Source organism: Oncorhynchus keta, chromosome 2, assembly GCF_023373465.1.
Source record: "Oncorhynchus keta strain PuntledgeMale-10-30-2019 chromosome 2, Oket_V2, whole genome shotgun sequence".
NCBI lineage: Eukaryota > Metazoa > Chordata > Actinopteri > Salmoniformes > Salmonidae > Oncorhynchus > Oncorhynchus keta.
Genome location: NC_068422.1, coordinates 27,985,834 through 28,005,337, shown reverse-complemented (window position 1 = coordinate 28,005,337; position 19,504 = coordinate 27,985,834). Strand labels below are relative to the sequence as shown.

General features: G+C 41.4%; 1 protein-coding gene across 8 annotated transcripts in view; it reads left to right on the top strand.

Moving 5' to 3' along the window:
* Positions 1-377: 377 nt before the first annotated feature.
* LOC118366125 (E3 ubiquitin-protein ligase MARCHF8-like) overlaps positions 378-19,504 on the top strand; it is a 131,839-nt gene continuing 112,712 nt past the window's right edge. The window contains exons 1-2 of one of the 8 annotated variants that reach the window (XM_035748552.2): positions 378-499; positions 9,398-9,459. The gene's annotated coding sequence lies outside the window, so the exon portion shown is untranslated. Of the gene's footprint in view, positions 764-807; positions 2,014-9,397; positions 9,460-19,504 lie in introns of those variants that run through there. The other 7 variants (XM_035748551.2, XM_035748548.2, XM_035748555.2 and 4 more) reach the window with 7 other exon arrangements.

The window sequence follows — 19,504 nt, the reverse complement described above, 5'->3', positions numbered from 1 at the left end:
TAAAAAATAAAAGTTAATTACAAACATATGAAATAGAGGGAAAATGATTCATTTGAAAATCCCCAATAAACACATTCATATGTCTGATGGAGTTGGCATTGGATAAAAATCTGTCGGAGTTGATGTCATAATGAGCTGACAAAAAATGTATTTTTCTTATTCAATCAAGTGGAAAACACAGTAGCAGTTTAGTATTTCCTCAGATGCTTTATGACTTTAAAACCGAATTAAATTAATATTGTACTTTAATCTATCAGGCAGATGGAGTTGACAGTTTATGGTTGTGGCCATGGTGATTCAAATAGTGTTTAAATCTATCAAAAGCAGAGAAAAGTAAGCCCCCCCTTCTCTGACGTGCCTGCCTTAAAGCCGTTTTTTTCTACACGTACTATTTTTTTTCACTCAATTGTAACGCGGAAGTCAGTGAAGCATACTTATGCGGATGGGCGCTATGAAATATACTAAACATCATCACCATTGAGCCTGGGAGAAAGCGCCGGTGGGTGATCTTTTTTTGCTCTGCACCGTGTGTGCATTTTGAACGGGGGAAGTGAGCGTTTCATCGCCGCGGAGAACTTCGGAAAATGTAAATGTCTGGCTACATTGTAACTGCTGCGCCTTATATAAAAAAATGATCACAGAGACGACGCATGTCTTGATGGAATAGCTGAGACTATACGGATTGTGTGAATATCTGCACTCCACGATCACTGTAGCCTACATAAATACATAACTGACAGTATTTCTACAGCATAAAAATAAGGTGGGTGTGACATTAGCCTACTTCAAAAATAGTATGTGCGATATGGACCCATAGCGAATCAGCTGCTTTATTCTGAATATATTTAATGTCAGCTAAGGCTAAATAGCCTAGGTATTCATACAGTTTTGTCCGGTTGGCGAGTAGGTTTGCTGTTATTGATTTGATTTTGTTTGCACAATAATTCTGTCACATTCCTCTGCTCTTTGAGAATGCCACCACTAGGCTATTCTTCTTCCAGTGTTGGCATTAATGGTCCTTTATTTGTGATTATGTGAGATAATCAGACGGAATATCCTCGGATTGGCTACCCTAAATAATATTGCGCTGTTCTTCAATGTACCATCACATATTTACTGTATGGAAGCCCATTCCTGCCACCAAACAAACAATAAGAAAATGTCGATGTAAGTAAATATTTTGAAATACAGTACACATAGGATATGTGGTGGGGTACAAATTGTTTTCCTGGGGCCCAGAGTTTGTCCTGATCTAGTAGGCTAACCAGGTAAAAACTCTGGATGCTAGTTGTATGGTATGACAATAATAAATCAGATGTAAAACAAACCGCTTTTATATGGGCTATGATGGGACCAGATTTTTTTTCTAAGCAGGTAAAATGTTTTTTTTTTTAACTGGAAAAACTCCTGGCCCTAGGGATGATGAAACCCTTAAAACCCTGTCAAACTACAGCAACGTTGTACTTGTTAAGATGGCGCTGGAGAAGAAGGCAGACGTTTTACGTGCCCCCAACCAGTAGTGTTTTTTGTTTGTTTATTTGCGTTGTTTGTAACCTATTTTTGTACTTATTTTTTACATAATGTTGCTGCTTCCATCTCTTATGACCGAAAATAACTTCTGGGCATCAGGACTGCGATTACTCACCACAGACTGGCAGAATCCTTTTATTCCTTTATTGAGGCTGATGTAAACGATATACTGCTTTCTCGGGAACAGGCCCAGATCCCTGTGATTTGCGTGAAGAGGAGGTGGAGAAAAAGGGTACGGAAGGGCAGGCTACCTTCTGAGAATTCATAAGCGATTGAATAAGTCCCACTTTCCTTCCACTCTGCTAGCAAACGTGCAATCTTTGGACAATAAAATAGATGACTTACGTGGAAGATTAAACTACCAACAGGACATTCAAAACTGTAATATCTTATGCTTCACGGAGACATGGCTGAATGACGGCACTATCAACATACAGATGGCTGGTTATACGCTGCACCGTCAGGATAGAACAGCGGCATCTGGTAAGACAAGGGGCGGCGGACTATGTATTTTTGTAAATAACTGCTGGTGCACGATATCTAAGGAAGTCTCAAGCTATTGCTCGCCTGAGGTAGAGTATCTTATGATAAACTGTAGACCACACTACCTACCTAGAGTTTTCATCTGTATTTTTCGTAGCTGTTTTACATACCACCACAGTCAGAGGCTGGCACGAAGACAGCATTGAATGAGCTGAATTCCGCCATAAGCAAACAAGAAAACACTCACCCAGAGGCGGCTCTCATAGTAGCCGGGACTTTAATGTAGGGACACTTAAATCTGTTTTTACCAAATTTCTATCAGCATGTTAAATGTGCAACCAGAAGACTAAAAACTCTTGACCACCTTTACTCCACACACAGAAACACATACAACGTTCTCCCTCGCCCTCCATTTGGCAAATCTGACCATAATTCTTTCCTCCTGATTCCTGCTTACAAGCAAAAATTAAAGCAGGAAGCCCCAGTGACTAGATCAATAAAACAAATGGTCAGATGAAGCAGATGCTAAGCTACAAGAAGCATGAAGCAGATGCTAAGCTGTTTTGCTAGCACAGACTGGAATACGTTCCGGGATTCCTCCGAGAAGTACACCACATCAGTCATTGGCTTCATCAATAAGTGCATCGATCACGTTGTCCCCACAGTGACTGTACGTACATACCCCAACCAGAAGCCATAGATTACAGGCAACATCTGCACTGAGCTAAAGGCTAGAGCTGCCGCTTTCAAGGAGCGGGACTCTAACTCGGAAGCTTATAAGAAATCCCGCTATGCCCTCCGACGAACCATCAAACAGACAAAGCGTCAATAGAGGACTAAGATCGAATCGTACTACACTGGCTCTGGTGCTCATCGGATGTGGCAGGGCTTGCAAACCATTACAGACTACAAAGGGAAGCACAGCCAAGAGCTGCCCAGTGACACCAGCCTACCAGTCAAGCTAAACTACTTATATGCTTGCTTTGAGGCAAGCGACACTGAAACATGCATGAGAGCACCAGCTCTCCGCAGCCGATATTAGTAAGACCTTTAAACAGGTCACAAGGCCGCAGGGCCAGACGGATTACCAGGACGTGTACTCCGAGCATTCGCTTACCAACTGGCAAGTGTCTTCACTGACATTTTCAACATCTCCCTGTCCGAGTCTGTAATACCAGCGTGTTTCAAGCAGACCACCATAGTGTCTGTGCCCAAGAACACTAAGGTAACCTGCCTAAACGAATACCGACCCATAGCACTCACGTCTGTAGCCATGAAGTGCTTCGAAAGGCTGGTCATGGCTCACAACACCATTGTCCCAGAAACCCTAGACCCACTCCAATTTGCATACCGCCCCAACAGATCCACAGATGATGCTATCTCTATTGCACTCCACACTGCCCTTTCCCACCTGGACAAAAGGAACACCTATGTGAGAATGCTATTCATTGACTACAGCTCAGCGTTCAACACCATAGTGCCCTCAAAGCTCACCAATAAGCTAAGGATTCTGGGACTGAACACCTCCCTCTGCAACTGGATCCTGAACTTCCTGACGGGCCGCCCCCAGGTGATAAGGATCGGTAATAACACATCTGCCATGCTGATCCTCAACACAAGGGTCCCTCAAGGGTGCGTGCTCAGTCCCCTCTTGTACGCCCTGTTCACTCATGACTGCATGGCCAGGCACAACTCCACCACCAACATTAAGTTTGCCGATGACACAACAGTGGTAGGCCTGATCACGACAACAACGAGACAGACTTTAGGGAGAAGATCTGAGACCTGACCCTGTGGTGCCAGGACAACATCCTCTCCCTCAACGTGCTCAAGATAGAGGAGATGATTGTGGACTCCAGGAAAAAGAGGACCGCACACTCCCCCATTTTCATTGACGGGGCTGCAGTGGAGCAGGTTGAGAGCTTCAAGTTCCTTGCTGTCCACATCACCAACAAACTAACATGGTCCAAGCACACCAATACAGTTGTGAAGAGGCACGACAAAACCTATTCCCCATCAGGAGACTGAAAATGGGTCCTCAGATCCTCAAAAGGTTCTATAGGTGCACCATCGAGAGCATCCTGACTGGTTGCATCACTGCCTGGTATGGCAACCGCTCGGCCTCCGACCGCAAGGCACTACAGAGGGTAGTGCGAACGGCCGAGTACATCACTGGAGCCAAGCTTCCTGCCATCCAGGATCTCTGTATCAGGTAGTGTCAGAGGAAGGCCCTAAAAATTGTGAACGACTCCAGCCACCCTGGTCAAAGACTGTTCTCTTTGCTACCGCACGACAAGCGGTACCGGAGCGCCATATCTCGGTCCAAGAGGCTTCTAACAGCTTCTACCCCCAAGCCATAAGACTCCTGAACACCAAATTAAATGGCTACCCAGACGATTTGCATTGCCCCCCCCCCCCACCCCACCCCTTTTACACTGCTGCTACTCTCTGTTGTTATCATCTATGCATATTCACTTTAATAACTCTACGTACATATACATATTACCTCAAATAACCGGTGCCCCCGCACATGGACTCTGTACCGGTACCACCCTGTATATATTCTCGCAATTTTTATTTCACTGCTGCTCTTTAATTACTTGTTACCTTTACTTCTTATTCTTATGTTTTAAAAAAAACTGCATTGTTGGTTAGAGGCTCGTAAGTAAGCATTTCACTGTTGTATTCGGCGCAAATGACTACTAAAATTTGATTTGATAATTATATTTTAAAACTTAACAGGGCGATGGGGGTCCTTTACACAGATAAAGACACAACAACTGTGATTGGACCATAGAACTAACAGGGCTGAGCTTGCTTTAATTGCAGAGTTGTATCCTCTAGGCCTTTGCATCTGTAATTAAAATGGAACTGGCACAGTATGTCATCACTATTGTGTTTATTGATTATTTCCAGTCAATCATTTTGGATTAAAAAGGCCTAGGGTCATTTCCATGTAAAAGGACCCATGAGCACCAGAATGAAGTTAATTGGAGCATATCAAATTGGATGTCAAATGAAAGCTGTGTCTAGATTTTATTTGTTGCAATACATTTTTTTAAAATGTTCCATCTGACAAATTGGGAATAAGCAAAGTCTTTGATTTCTGGTCTAACAGATGGAAAGGGGGATTTAGATAAATACTTCTAAGGTATTAGAAATACAACATAACACAATAATGTTGAACTAAAGACCCGTGCCAACTAATATCAACACTTATATTTAGTTTTGGAGACATTTCTCTGCCTTCTGTATTTAAGAAACATTTACTTGTGACTTGAAATTCCGTTACCCAAAACCCATATATCTTTAAGATATACATGAGGGAGGGAGGATAATGAAAGTTCACAGAAGTAACAAGGTAGTCCTATCAATTAGGTAGTGATTTTATTGATATCAATTTTGTTTTTGAATTATTAAGTGATTAAAACTGGAAATTCCGTTATCAAAACGGTATTTTCAGAAGAAGAAAAAATCAGTAAATGCAATAGAATTGGGATCAAAGAGAAATCATATTTGTCATACACCACAGTTGGGTTCACAAGTTTGAACAGCACAGAACAGTAAAGAACAGTGTATAGTAAAGTAAATAACAGTGTATAGTACAGTAGAGTACAGTGTATAGTACACTAAATAAGTGTATAGTACAGTAGAGTACAGTAAATAAGTGTATAGTACAGTAGAGTACAGTGTATAGTACAGTAAATACGTGTAGAGTACAGTAAATACGTGTATAGTACAGTAGAGTACAGTTTATAGTACAGTAAAGAACAGTGTATAGTACAGTAAAGAACAGTGTATCGTACAGTAGAGTACAGTGTATAGTACAGTAAAGAACAGTGTACAGTACAGTAAAGAACAGTGTACAGTAAAGAACAGTGTATAGTAGAGTACAGTGTATAGTAGAGTACAGTAGAGAACAGTGTATAGTACAGTAAAGAATAGTGTACAGTACAGTAAAGAACAGTGTATAGTAGAGTACAGTGTATAGTAGACTATAGTAGAGTACAGTGTATAGTAGAGTATAGTAGAGTACAGTGTATAGTATAGTAGAGAACAGTGTATAGTAGAGTACAGAAAAGTGTATAGTAGAGTAGAGAACATTGTATAGTAGAGTAAAGAACAGTGTATAGTACAGTAAAGAACAGTGTATCGTACAGTAGAGTACAGTAAAGAAGTGTATAGGACAGTAAAGAACAGTGTACAGTAAAGAACAGTGTATAGTACAGTAAAGAACTGTATAGTACAGTAAAGAACAGTGTATCGTACAGTAGAGTACAGTAAAGAACAGTGTATCGTACAGTAGAGTACAGTAAAGCACAGTGTATAGTACAGTAAAGAACAGTGTATAGTACATTAAAGAACAGTGTACAGTAAAGAACAGTGTATCGTACATTAAAGAACAGTGTATCGTACAGTAGAGTACAGTAAAGAACAGTGTATTGTACAGTAGAGTACAGTAAAGAACAGTGTATAGTACAGTAAAGAACAGTGTATTGTACAGTGTATAGTACAGTAATGTATAGTACAGTAAAGAACAGTGTACAGAACAGTGTATAGTACAGTAAAGAACAGTGTATAGTAGAGTACAGTGTATAGTAGAGTACAGTAGAGAACAGTGGATAGTACAGTAAAGAACCTTGTACAGTAGAGAACAGTGTATAGTAGAGTACAGTAGAGAACAGTGTATAGTAGAGTACAGTAGAGTACAGTGTATAGTAGAGTACAGTAGAGAACAGTGTATAGTAGAGTACAGTTTATAGTACAGTAAAGAACAGTATAGTAGAGTACAGTGTATAGTAGAGTAGAGGGTATAGTAGAGTACGGTAGAGAAGTGTATAGTAGAGTACAGTGTATAGTAGAGTACAGTATAGAACATTGTATAGTAGAGAACAGTGTATAGTACAGTAAAGAACAGTGTAGAGTAGAGAGTACAGTGTAGAGTAGAGAGTACAGTGTAGAGTAGAGTACAGTGTATAGTACAGTAAAGAACAGTATAGTAAAGAACAGTATAGTAGAGTTCAGTGTATAGTAGAGTAGAGAGTATAGTAGAGTACGGTAGAGAAGTGTATAGTAGAGTACAGTGTATAGTAGAGTACAGTAGAGAACATTGTATAGTAGAGAACAATGTATTGTAGAGTACAGTGTATAGTAGAGTAGAGAACAGAACAGTGTAGAGTATAGTGTATAGTAGAGTACAGTGTATAGTAGAGTAGAGAGTATTGTGTATAGTAGAGTACAGTAGAGAACAGTGTATAGTAAAGAACAGTGTATAGTAGAGTACAGTAGAGAACAGTGTATAGTAAAGAACAGTGTATAGTAGAGTACAGTAGAGTACAGTGTATAGTAGAGTACAGTAGAGTACAGTGTATAGTAGAGTACAGTAGAGTACAGTGTATAGTAGAGTACAGTGTATAGTACAGTAAAGAACAGTATAGTAAAGAACAGTATAGTAGAGTACAGTGTATAGTAGAGTACAGTGTAGAGTAGAGAGTATAGTAGAGTACGGTAGAGAAGTGTATAGTAGAGTACAGTGTATAGTAGAGTACAGTATAGAACATTGTATAGTAGAGAACAGTGTATAGTACAGTAAAGAACAGTGTAGAGTAGAGAGTACAGTGTATAGTAGAGTACAGTGTATAGTAGAGTAGAGAGTACAGTGTATAGTAGAGTACAGTGTGTAGTTGAGTATAGTAGAGTACAGTGTATAGTACAGTATATCACAGTAGAGTTATAGTACAGTAAATAACAGTAGAGCACAGAGTTGAGTACACTATATAATATTGTATTCTACTGTACTATACTCTACTGTTCGGTGCTCTATGGTACTCTACTATGCTCTACACTACTTTGATGTCCAAACTTGTGAAACATAGACATCTATGATTGGTTTGGACTTGTTTAATGGCAGAGCTATTAAAATAATAGCCAGTGTGTAGAATAATACTCAAATATGCAAAGGAGGATATTGCATATTTATACCTTTTGTGTACCTATTCAGGATACATCATCATGAAGAGAGTTGCATTCATATCCATAATTATGCATTTCTGGGGTGGGTATAATTTGTGGAACATTCCAACAGGAATCTGTTCCAAAAACGTTGTGAAGTACAAGGTTGCCAACAAACAACTCATGCAAAGTAGCATGATCAAGATGAATAGGCATCAACTCACCACGTAGGTTATTCTTAATGTTTGCCCATAGGCTACCAGAGTGAGGACTGGCATTTTCCGGAATAAATGTGGTCAGTGAAAAACTTTAATTAAATAGCCCACTCCCAACCTGGTATCTTATTCTACCGCTATACAACTTTGTATGCGTTGTTTGTTGATAACCTTGTTATTTACGAAGTTTTTGGAACATATTTCCGTTGGAACATTCCACAAATGATACCCACCCCATTTCTGTGTAGTACAGATCAGGGACCTATGATGAAATTATGTTACTGCAATTCCGGAGCAAGGTGTAAATCCACTTCACTTACTGTAGTTCAATCACCAAAAAAATCTGTTTTTTAAAGTCAGTGTGTCAAGTCATAGATAACACAAAATTATTTCTGCAGACATCGTTGAATCTTAATTCGGAGCAGATAGTTAAGAGTTTTTTGAAAACGTGGACACAACTGTTAAGTGTGGTCATTGTGCATAGAGTTGTTTGGTTTTTTAAACTTGGAAATCAATGGTTTTTGTTTCCCATACATTTTAAATCATAAAGGCAAATCAGTCTGAACATCTGTACTTTGTCCCTCTTTTCCAATATATTTTTTTAAACCAAATCAAAAGTGCTGGGGGAAATGCCAGCTCGCCACACATTTGCTGGCTGCTCTGCTGTGCTAGTCTCTTCAACGTGGATTGACGGGCATTGATGCAACAAATGAGGAAACATAATCTATATGTATGATATACTATCTCAAACATACAGTGGGGCAAAAAAGTATTTAGTCAGCCACCAATTGTGCAAGTTCTCCCACTTAAAAAGATGAGAGAGGCCTGTAATTTTTCATAAAAAATCCTACAATGTGATTTTCTGGATTTTTTTTTTCTCATTTTGTCTGTCATAGTTGAAGTGTTCCTATGATGAAAATTACAGGCCTCATCTTTTTAAGTGGGAGAACTTGCACAATTGGTGGCTGACTAAATACTTTTTTGCCCCACTGTATCACTTACGTATACATGTTTTGTTATTGATATTATTTAAATTGTCACTTACACATCTCAACCGTTTTAAATAGTATCGTCCAAAAATAAATTATTGGTGGCGTGGTTGTGATTCCATACATATTGGTGTGCATTAATAATAATTAGGTAAACCATAGGTCGGTGACTGATGAGAATTTACATTTCATTTTCATATTTTAATTGACGTAACCAAATGTTCACAGACTGCGCGAGACACCTCTATCCTGCACCGCTGCTGCGAGATAGCCAAGCCTACAAAAGCAAGGTTTGTTGTGAATTGTATCCTTACCTAGGTTTGTGCATAGTCTGTTATCATTATGCTGTGCATAATCTTTCCTCTCTCCTCTCCTCTCCTCTCTCCTCTCCTCTCCCTCTCCTCTCCTCTCCTCTCCCTCTCCCTCTCCCTCTCCCTCTCCCTCTGCTCTCTCTCCTTAAATCACCACAGCAGCTGTGGACTCATGTTTTCTTTCCTCTTTATTTCATCATGATGGACGGTTCGATCCGTTTTACTTCATTTGCTGCCATTTCCCTGTCACCAATTCATTTACTGCTGTGCTTTGGACTTCATCAACCTCAATTGGAACCTTATTCTTATACCATTTTCCTTTCAGACTCCTCCTATTTTAGATGGGTGTGTTTGCATGCTTGTGTTTGAAGGCTATGCAGGGCCGGCCCTAGACTTTTGGGGGCCCTCAGCGAGATTTGGTTGGGGGACCCCCACACCTCAGGGGCATGACATTTTAGTGGCCCCCTTCTTGATGGCGGAGAGAAACATTTGAATTTATTTTGTTTATTTCCGGCAATTCTACGTGTTTTGCCATGGGGAGTAGAGAACATGTTGCAGTTCTAAAACAATATTTCTGCAATTATACCCATTTTGCAATGGGGTGGAGAGAAGTTTAGCAATTTATAATGTATTTCAGTCCATTCTTCTCCTTTTGCCATCGGGTGGAGATATTTTTTTCTTTCTTTTAAACTAATTTCCTGCAAATCTACACATTTTGACTAGATTTATTCCATGTTAATGATATCTGAGTGAGATTGACTAACAAAATAAATGTGGGCCCCCTAGAGGTCAGGGCCCCTTTGCACATGCCCTGTGTGCCTGGTTGGTATTCGGCCACAATAGCTGGCTAGACTAACTTACCAAGCTAAAATTGTTATCTGACATGGCCAATTGAGGGACTGTCAGTGACTGACATAAAAAGTGGAAAAACTGCTGATGCACAACCAAATTTAAAAATGGCACTTTGTGTATTCTACTCTTCTAACTCTCCACAGAACGTTGAGTCCGCGACTGAGTTAATTTTTGGAGTGGTAGGGGGCCCCATAGCGGCCGGGGGCCCTAAGGGACCTCTTATACCTGGAGTACTGGCCAACAAGCCAGTAGAATTGTATTGTATTTGGTTGTATTCATGTCAATAGGAGAGAGTCCAGCTGCCATGACACTTGTGTGATCAAATAGGTGTTTCCAATGGGTAGACCAATTCTATACATCTTGGTAACTATCTTTGCTAAAGCTTACAAACCTAAGAGAGATAGAGAGAGACCTGAGAAGAGACAAAGAGGGAGAAATTATATTTAAACTTCCCAATTAAGAAGCTAAATCTGGAGAGAGGCGTTTCAAATCTGTCAATGAACGTGGGGAAAACCGACAGAGAAGAAGAGAAAGCCAAGCGAGTATGCTGTTCTGTTGTCTGCTAGCAAATCAGATCATTTGTTCTCTTCGAGTAATTTGGAGAGAGAATGGGATCGGAACGTCTGAAAGCTTTTAGGAGCTATCCTCCAATTAACTATTCATCTTAATTTATTTTCCTGGTGTGACACAATGTGGTGGTGATTCTTAAGAAAGTCCTCGTAGTTAAAAGTGAGTTTGGAGTAGCAGAAGATTGATTTGTACATTATCACTCATTCCCTATTGTGTTAACTTAAATATAAATATATTTTTAAACCAAATTAATTTTACTAAGTCTAGGAGAGAATTTTGGAGTTAATTATGAGTCATATTTAATTAACTTCAAACTGTTAAAAAATATATATATTTCAGGAATAAGGCATCACTACACATACAAACTAAATACTTACCCATCCTCACTCATCTCCTCCTCCTCCTCCTCCTCATTGTCATTAACATTAGTTTGTGTCTATAGAACAGAGTTTCCTCTTATGAGAACTCATGTTCAGGAGAGGACTGTATAAAATGTAGTCAGGAGAGCATTGTTTATAAAACAGTCCAGCTGGGTTTCAAAGTTACTGATGAAGTTTGTGTCTATAGAAGACAATTTCATGGCCAGGGGAGGATATTGTACATTATATAACGTCCAGTGGCTTTTAAATAATTGTACAAATATGATGGTTCTGATGAAGTCATTCATTCTTTATAACTGAGGTAATAAGGTGGTTTATGTGTGGACATGCGTGCTTCATTTTGAGCTTTTAGAGTCTTTCTCCCTGCCCTATCCCCATTCTAAAGAAGCTTGTCTTATTTCATAGAATCCCTTCAAAGGCCAGCAGACACAAAGGTGTGTACTCAAGGGCAAATTCCTACTATGTTAGTCATTGTACCAAGTCCTTTTTGATTGTTCAAGAACATGATGTAGATGGAAATGGGGAAATTGATTTTGAAACACACACATGCACCAAAACACACCAGATGATTTCTTGGGTAGCAATAAATAAGCTGGTCATAAATATTTCAAAAACTAAAAGCATTGTATATGGGACAAATCATTCACTAAACCCTAAACCTCAACAAAATCTAATGAATAATGTGGAAAATTAGCAAATTGAGGAGACTAAACTGCTTGGTGTAACCCTGGATTGTAAACTGTCATGGTCAAAACATTTTGATACAACAAACGTTAGCTAAGATGGGGAGTGGTCTGTCTGTGATAAAGCACTACTCTGCTTTCTTGACATCGCTATCAACAAAACAAGTCCTACAGGCCCTTGGTTTGTCACCTGGGCTATTGTCCAGTCATATGATCAAGTCCTCCACTAGACTGAGGAGCAGATCGGGACTGAGGGGCAGCTCGGGACTGAGGCAGATCGGGACTGAGGGGAAGCTCGGGACTGAGGGGAAGCTCGGGACTGAGGTGAGGCTCGGGAGTGAGGGAAAGCTCAGGAGTGAGGGGAAGCTCGGGACTGAGGGGAAGCTCGGGACTGAGGGGAAGCTCGGGACTGAGGGGAGGCTCAGGAGTAAGGGGAAGCTCCGGAGTGAAAGGAAGCTCAGGAGTGAGAGGAAGCTCAGGAGTGAGAGGAAGCTCAGGCAGGTTGATGGATCTTGGCTGACTGGCGGATCCTGGCAGACTGGCGGATCCTGGCTGACTGGCGGATCCTGGCCGACTGGCACCTCTGGCGGATCATGGCTGACTGGCACTTCTGGCGGATCCTGGCTGACTGGCACTTCTGGCAGATCCTGGCAGACTGGTGGATCCTGGCAGACTGGCGGATCCTTGCAGACTGGCAGCTCTTTGTAGACTGGCAGCTCTTTGCAGACTGACAGCTCTGACTGCTCCATGCAGACTGACAGCTCTGACTGCTCCATGCAGGCTGGCAGCACCTTGCAGACTGGCAGCTCCTTGCAGACTGACAGCTCTGGCTGCTCCATGCAGGCTGACAGCTCCTTGCAGACTGACAGCTCCTTGCAGACTGGCAGCTCCTTGCAGACTGACAGCTCTGGCTGCTTCATGCAGACTGACAGCTCTGGCTGCTTCATGCAGACTGACAGCTCTGACTGCTCCATGCAGGCTGGCAGCTCTGGCTTCTCCATGAAGGCTGGCAGCACCTTGCAGACTGGCAGCTCCTTGCAGACTGACAGCTCTGGCTGCTCCATGCAGGCTGGCAGCACCTTGCAGACTGGCAGCTCCTTGCAGACTGGCAGCTCTTTGCAGACTGACAGCTCCTTGCAGACTGACAGCTCTGGCTGCTTCATGCAGACTGACAGCTCTGGCTGCGCTGAACAGACAGGAGACTCCAGCAGCGCTGTAGAGGAGGAAGGCTCTGATAGCGCTGAACAGGCGGGAGGCTCCGGCAGCGCAGGAGAGGCGAGCCGCACTGTAGGCCTGATGCGTGGTGCTGGCACTGGTGGTACTGGGCCGAGGACACGCACAGGAAGCCTGGTGCGGGGAGCTGCTACCGGAGGGCTGGTGTGTGGAGGTGGCACAGGAAGAGCTAGACCGTGAAGGCGTACTGGAGATCTTGAGAGCAGTGTTGGCACAGGACGTGCAAGGCTAGGGATGTGCACAGGAGGCCTGGTGCGTGAGGCTGGCACCAACTTCACCAGCCGACTAACACGCACCTCAGGACGAGTATGGAGCGCTGACCCAGGTGCCATCAAATCCCTGAGACGTTCTGTCGGGCGAATTCCATGCAAAAAGCACCAACACAGCAACTCCCTCATTTCTCTCTCCTCCAATTTCCCCATTAACTCCTTCACAGTCTCTGCTTCGCTCACCTCCAACACCGGCTCTGGTCTCCTCCTTGGCTCCTCACGATAAACAGGGAGAGTTGGCTCAGGTCTGACTCCTGACTCTGCCACACTCTCCCTGAGCCCCCCCCCCCCAATAAATTTTTGGGGCTGACTCTCAGGCTTCCTTGCCAACCGTGTTCCCTCATATCGCCGGCTCCTCTCTCCGGCTGACTCTGCTCTCCTCGCTGCCTCCACCTGTTCCACCTTTGGGCGGCTACACTCCCCTGGTTTAGCCCAGGGTCCTCTCCCGTCGAGGATTTCCTCGCATGTCCAGAAATCATTAATACGCATCTCCTCTTTGGGCTGCTCCTGCCTGTTGACACACTGCTTGGTCCGTTTACGGTGGGTGATTCTGTTACGGTTTTCATGTGGTGAAGGAGAGTCGGACCAAACTGCAGCGTGTATATTGCGATCCATGTTTAATAAAACAAACGTAACACGAATCAATACAAAACACTACAAAACAAATAAACGAAACGAAAACCGAAACAGCCTAAACTGGTGCAAACTAACACAGAATAAGGACATCAAGACACTAAGGACAATCACCCACAACACAACCAAAGAATATGGCTGCCTAAATATGGTTCCCAATCAGAGACAACGATAAACACCTGCCTCTGATTGAGAACCACTTCAGACAGCCATAGACTTACCTAGAACACCCCACTAAGCTACAATCCCACTACATACACACCACATACAAAAACCCGTGTCACACCCTGGCCTGACCAAATAAACGAAGATAAACACAAAATACTTCGACCAGGGCGTGGCACTGGGTTTGTCACCTGGGCTATTGTCCAGTCATATGATCAAGTCCTACAGGCCCTGGGTTTGTCACACCTGGGCTATTGTCCAGTCATATGATCAAGTCCTACAGGCCCTGGGTTTGTCACCTGGGCTATTGTCCAGTCTTATGATCAAGTCCTACAGGCCCTGGGTTTGTCACCTGGGCTATTGTCCAGTCATATGATCAAGTCCTACAGGCCCTGGGTTTGTCACCTGGGCTATTATCCAGTCATATGATCAAGTCCTACAGGCCCTGGGTTTGTCACCTGGGCTATTGTCCAGTCATATGATCAAGTGCTACAGGCCCTGGGTTTGTCACCTGGGCTATTGTCCAGTCATATGATCAAGTCCTACAGGCCCTGGGTTTGTCACCTGGGCTATTGTCCAGTCATATGATCAAGTCCTACAGGCCCTGGGTTTGTCACCTGGGCTATTGTCCAGTCATATGATCAAGTCCTACAGGCCCTGGGTTTGTCACCTGGGCTATTGTCCAGTCATATGATCAAGTGCTACAAAGAGGGACATAGGCAAATTACAATTGGCCCAGAACAGAGCTAGTACATACAGTTGAAGTTGGAAGTTTACATACACCTTAGCCAAATACATTTCAACTCAGTTTTCACAATTCCTGACATTTAATCCTAGTAAAAATTCCCTGTCTCAGGTCAGTTAGGATCACCTATTTATTTTAAGAATGTGAAATGTCAGAATAATAGTAGAGTGATTTTATTTCAGCTTTTATTTCTTTCATCACATTACTAGTGGGTCAGAAGTTTACATACACTCCAATACCTTGACTTTGTTGTCCTTAAGCCATTTTGCCACAACTTTAGTATGCTTGGGGTCATTGTCCATTTGGAAGACCCATTTGCGACCAAGCTTTAACTTCCTGACTGATGTCTTGAGATGTTGCTTCAATATATCCACATAATTCTCCTCCTCATGATGTCATCTATTTTGTGAAGAACCCCAGTTCCTCCTGCAGCAAAGCACCCCCACAACATGATGATGCCACCCCCGTGCTTCACGGTTGGGATAGTGTTCTTCGACTTGCAAGCCTCTCCCTTTTCCCTCCAAACATAACCATGGTCATTATGGCCAAACAGTTCTGTTTTTGTTTCATCAGACCAGAGGACATTTCTCCAAAAAGTACGAGCTTTGTCCCCATGTGCAGTTACAAACCGTAGTCTGGCTTTTTTATGGCGGTTTTGGAGCAGTGGCTTCTTCCTTGATAAGCGGCCTTTCTGGTTATGTCGATATTGGACTTGCTTTACTGTGGATATAGACACTTTTGTACCTGTTTCCTCCAGCATCTTCACAAGGTGGATATAGACACTATTGTACCTGTTTCCTCCAACATCTTCACAAGGATGTTGTTGTGGGATTGACTTGCACTTTTCGCACCAAAGTACGTTCATCTCTAGGAGACAGAACTCGTCTCCTTCCTGAACGGTATGACGGCTGCGTGGTCCCATGGTGTTTATACTTGCGTACTATTGTTTGTACAGATGAACATGGTACCTTCAGGCATTTGGAAATTGCTCCCAAGGATGAACCAGACTTGTGGAGGTGTACAATTGTTTTTCTGAGATCTTGGCTGATTTCTTTTGATTTCCCCATGATGTCAAGTAAAGAGGCACTGAGTGCACACTTCAGGATGAAGGAGAGTCATGATGTCACTGCACTATGATCAGACTGAGGTGGCAGCATTTACTATGAGTATTTATCTCCTCTAAAATAGCATACATCCCATACACTAGAAACTTTTGAACGGTAGTGTACATTCAAACAAAGAACAATTGTGTTGTTGGACAAACAGAGCGATATATATATATATATATATATATATATAAACAAAGCCTTTGGTAGATGAAACAATGATGAGTCATAATCACATATGCTCTTTCTCGCTCTTACTCTCTGTCTCCCTCTTTTTCTAGCCCAGTAAATTAAGTATTCTCTTTGTAACATTGACGTATTCTCTTTTAAACATATCTGCTCTTTCCAAGTAGTGTTACATTGTTACAACAATTTTGTAAATGTGAAAAGAATGTGTTAGTATTTCATCAGATGAGTCAAAACTCATGTATCTTTCAGTATGCAGTATGACGGTGAGGAAGCAAAGCTAGCCAACAGAAATACACACGCACACACAAATACTCTCGCTCTCTCTGCTTTGTTTGTGATAGGTGTGAATGTCATTTCATCAAGCCAAGTCACCCACCATCTCAGATTGTTCTGAAATCGTTTCTGTAGTTATAAACCAACAACATTTGCATTCCTGAAACATTATTTTGTTTCAGGAATGGGTGGCTACTTTTGAAAAATCTAAAATGTATTTTGATTTGTTTAAACACTTTTTTGGGGGGTTACTACATGATTCCATATATGCTATTTCATAGTTTTGATGTCTTCACTATTATTCTACAATGTAGAAAATAGTAAAAAATAAAGAAAAACTTTGAATGAGTAGGTGTTCTAAAACTTTTGACCGGTAGTGTATATGATCAGGACTATTTTCTTGGTAAGAGAACATTAAACCTTTTTAAAAATATTTGTTTAACCTGTTTTTAAAGTATTTTACTGCAAGATATTAATTGCCACAATTGTTTGTTCTTCAAATTATGTATTTTATTTAAACAGAAAAAAATAACTAAATAGCACAAATAATCTTGAAAAAAAAACAATTACATTTAAAATAAAACAAATTGTGTGATGGGCACTTTTTCAAATGGAAAAATGGGTCTCTAAAGTAAACAGAACACATGGTCAATTAAGTTCTGGGTCCATTCGTGTTAAGAGAAGGGATAGAATGACATCAGTTGAATTAGTGAAAGAATTTCAACAAGCGTTTGCAACTCTCTTAGTGGATTTCAGTATCCCATTTATTTCAAAAGATACTTGTTTAACAACTGACCCATAGATTTCTTCTTAAAGAATCTTGTAAGAGTCTGCTGACTTCCACAGACTTCAAGCTTCCTTTTAAAAGGAATTTTCTCAGCTATCTGCAATATGATTGAAGAATGAACAGGTGTTAAACATGGCCTTTGCTACACAGAAAGCAGCAGTTGACTTCTCCATTGTCAACACTTAGATTAAATCATTAAAATGACCATATATGTATCATTAGCTTTTGGGGCTATCGAGCTATTAGCCTACCGATTGGTCCTGCAGTGAGGAGGATTCATTATTTTTTTCCCACCATCCTCAATTCGTCGGGGCATGGACTCTACAAGGTGTCGAAAGTGTCCCAGAGGAATGCTGGCCCATGTTGACTCCAATGCTTCCCACAGTCTGAGAAACAAGGTCCATGAAGTCAATAACTTGCTTGTAACAGATGACATTCATGTTCTGACTATCTCTGAAACTCACTTAGATAATACCTTTGATGATATAGTGGTAGCATGGTTATAACATCTACCGAAAAGACAGAAATGCCAACTGGGGCGGTGTTGAGGTCTGTATTCAGAACCACATGCCTGTAAAGCTTAGAGATGATCTAATATTTAATACTGTTGAAGTAATATGGCTACAGTTTCATCTTCCTCACCTAAAGCCCATTCTTGTGGGAAGCTGCTCTAGACCACTAAGTGCTAACATATGTGTGAATATGTGTGATATCTGGATAATATGTGTGAAATGCTTGATAATGTATGTGATATCAACAGAGAAGTATATTTTCTGGCCGATTTTAAATATTGACTGGCTCTCATCAAGCTGCCCACTCAAGAAAAAAACTTCCAACTGTAACCAGGTCCTGCAACCTGGTTCAGGTGGTCAGTTAACCTACCAGGGTATTTACAAACAGCACAGGAATGGAATCATCAACCTGTATTGATCACATCTGTACCAATGCTGCAGAAATTTGCTTTAAAGCAGTATCCAAATCCATAGGATGTAGTGATCATGATATAATAGCGATATCTAGGAAAACCAAAGTTCCAAAGGATGGGCATAATATAGTTTTATAAGAGGTCATACAAGACATTTTGTGGGGATTCATATGTTGATGATGTGAAGTATATTTGCTGGTTTGTGGTGTGTAATGAGGAGCAACCAGACACTGCCCTTGACATATTTATGAAATTACTTATCCCAGTTACTAATAAGCACGCAACCATTAATAAAATGACTGTAAAAACTGTTAAATTCCCTTGGATTGATGAGGAATTTAAAAATGGTATGGTTGAGAGGGATGAGACAAAAGGTATGGCAAATAAGTCTGGCAGCCCAACTGTACTGCAAATTAAGAAATCATGTGACTAAGCAAAATAAAAATAAACTATACTATGAATCAAAGATGAATGATAGTAAAAATCTTTGGAGCACCTTAAATGAAATTTTGGGGGAAAAACCAACTCGAATCCATCATTCATTGAATCAGATGGCTCATTTATTGCAAAACCCACTGATATTGCCAACTATTTTCATTACTTTTTCATTGGCATGATAAACAAACTTAGGGATGACATGCCATCAACAAACGCTGACACTACACATGCAAGTATATCTGACCAAATTATGAAAGACAAGAATTGTACTTTTGAATTCTGTAAAGTCAGTGTGGAAGAGGTGAAAAAATGTATTGTTGTCTATCAATAATGACAAGCGACCAGGGTCTGACAATCTGGATGGAAAATTACTGAGGATAATATCAAATCAAATCAAATCAAATTTATTTATATAGCCCTTCGTACATCAGCTGATATCTCAAAGTGCTGTACAGAAACCCAGCCTAAAACCCCAAACAGCAAGCACGGTGGCTAGGAAAAACTCCCTAGAAAGGCCAAAACCTAGGAAGAAACCTAGAGAGGAACCAGGCTATGTGGGGTGGCCAGTCCTCTTCTGGCTGTGCCGGGTGGAGATGATAACAAAACATGGCCAAGATGTTCAAATGTTCATAAATGACCAGCATGGTCGAATAATAATAATAAGGCAGAACAGTTGAAACTGGAGCAGCAGCACAGTCAGGTGGACTGGGGACAGCAAGGAGTCATCATGTCAGGTAGTCCTGGGGCATGGTCCTAGGGCTCAGGTCCTCCGAGAG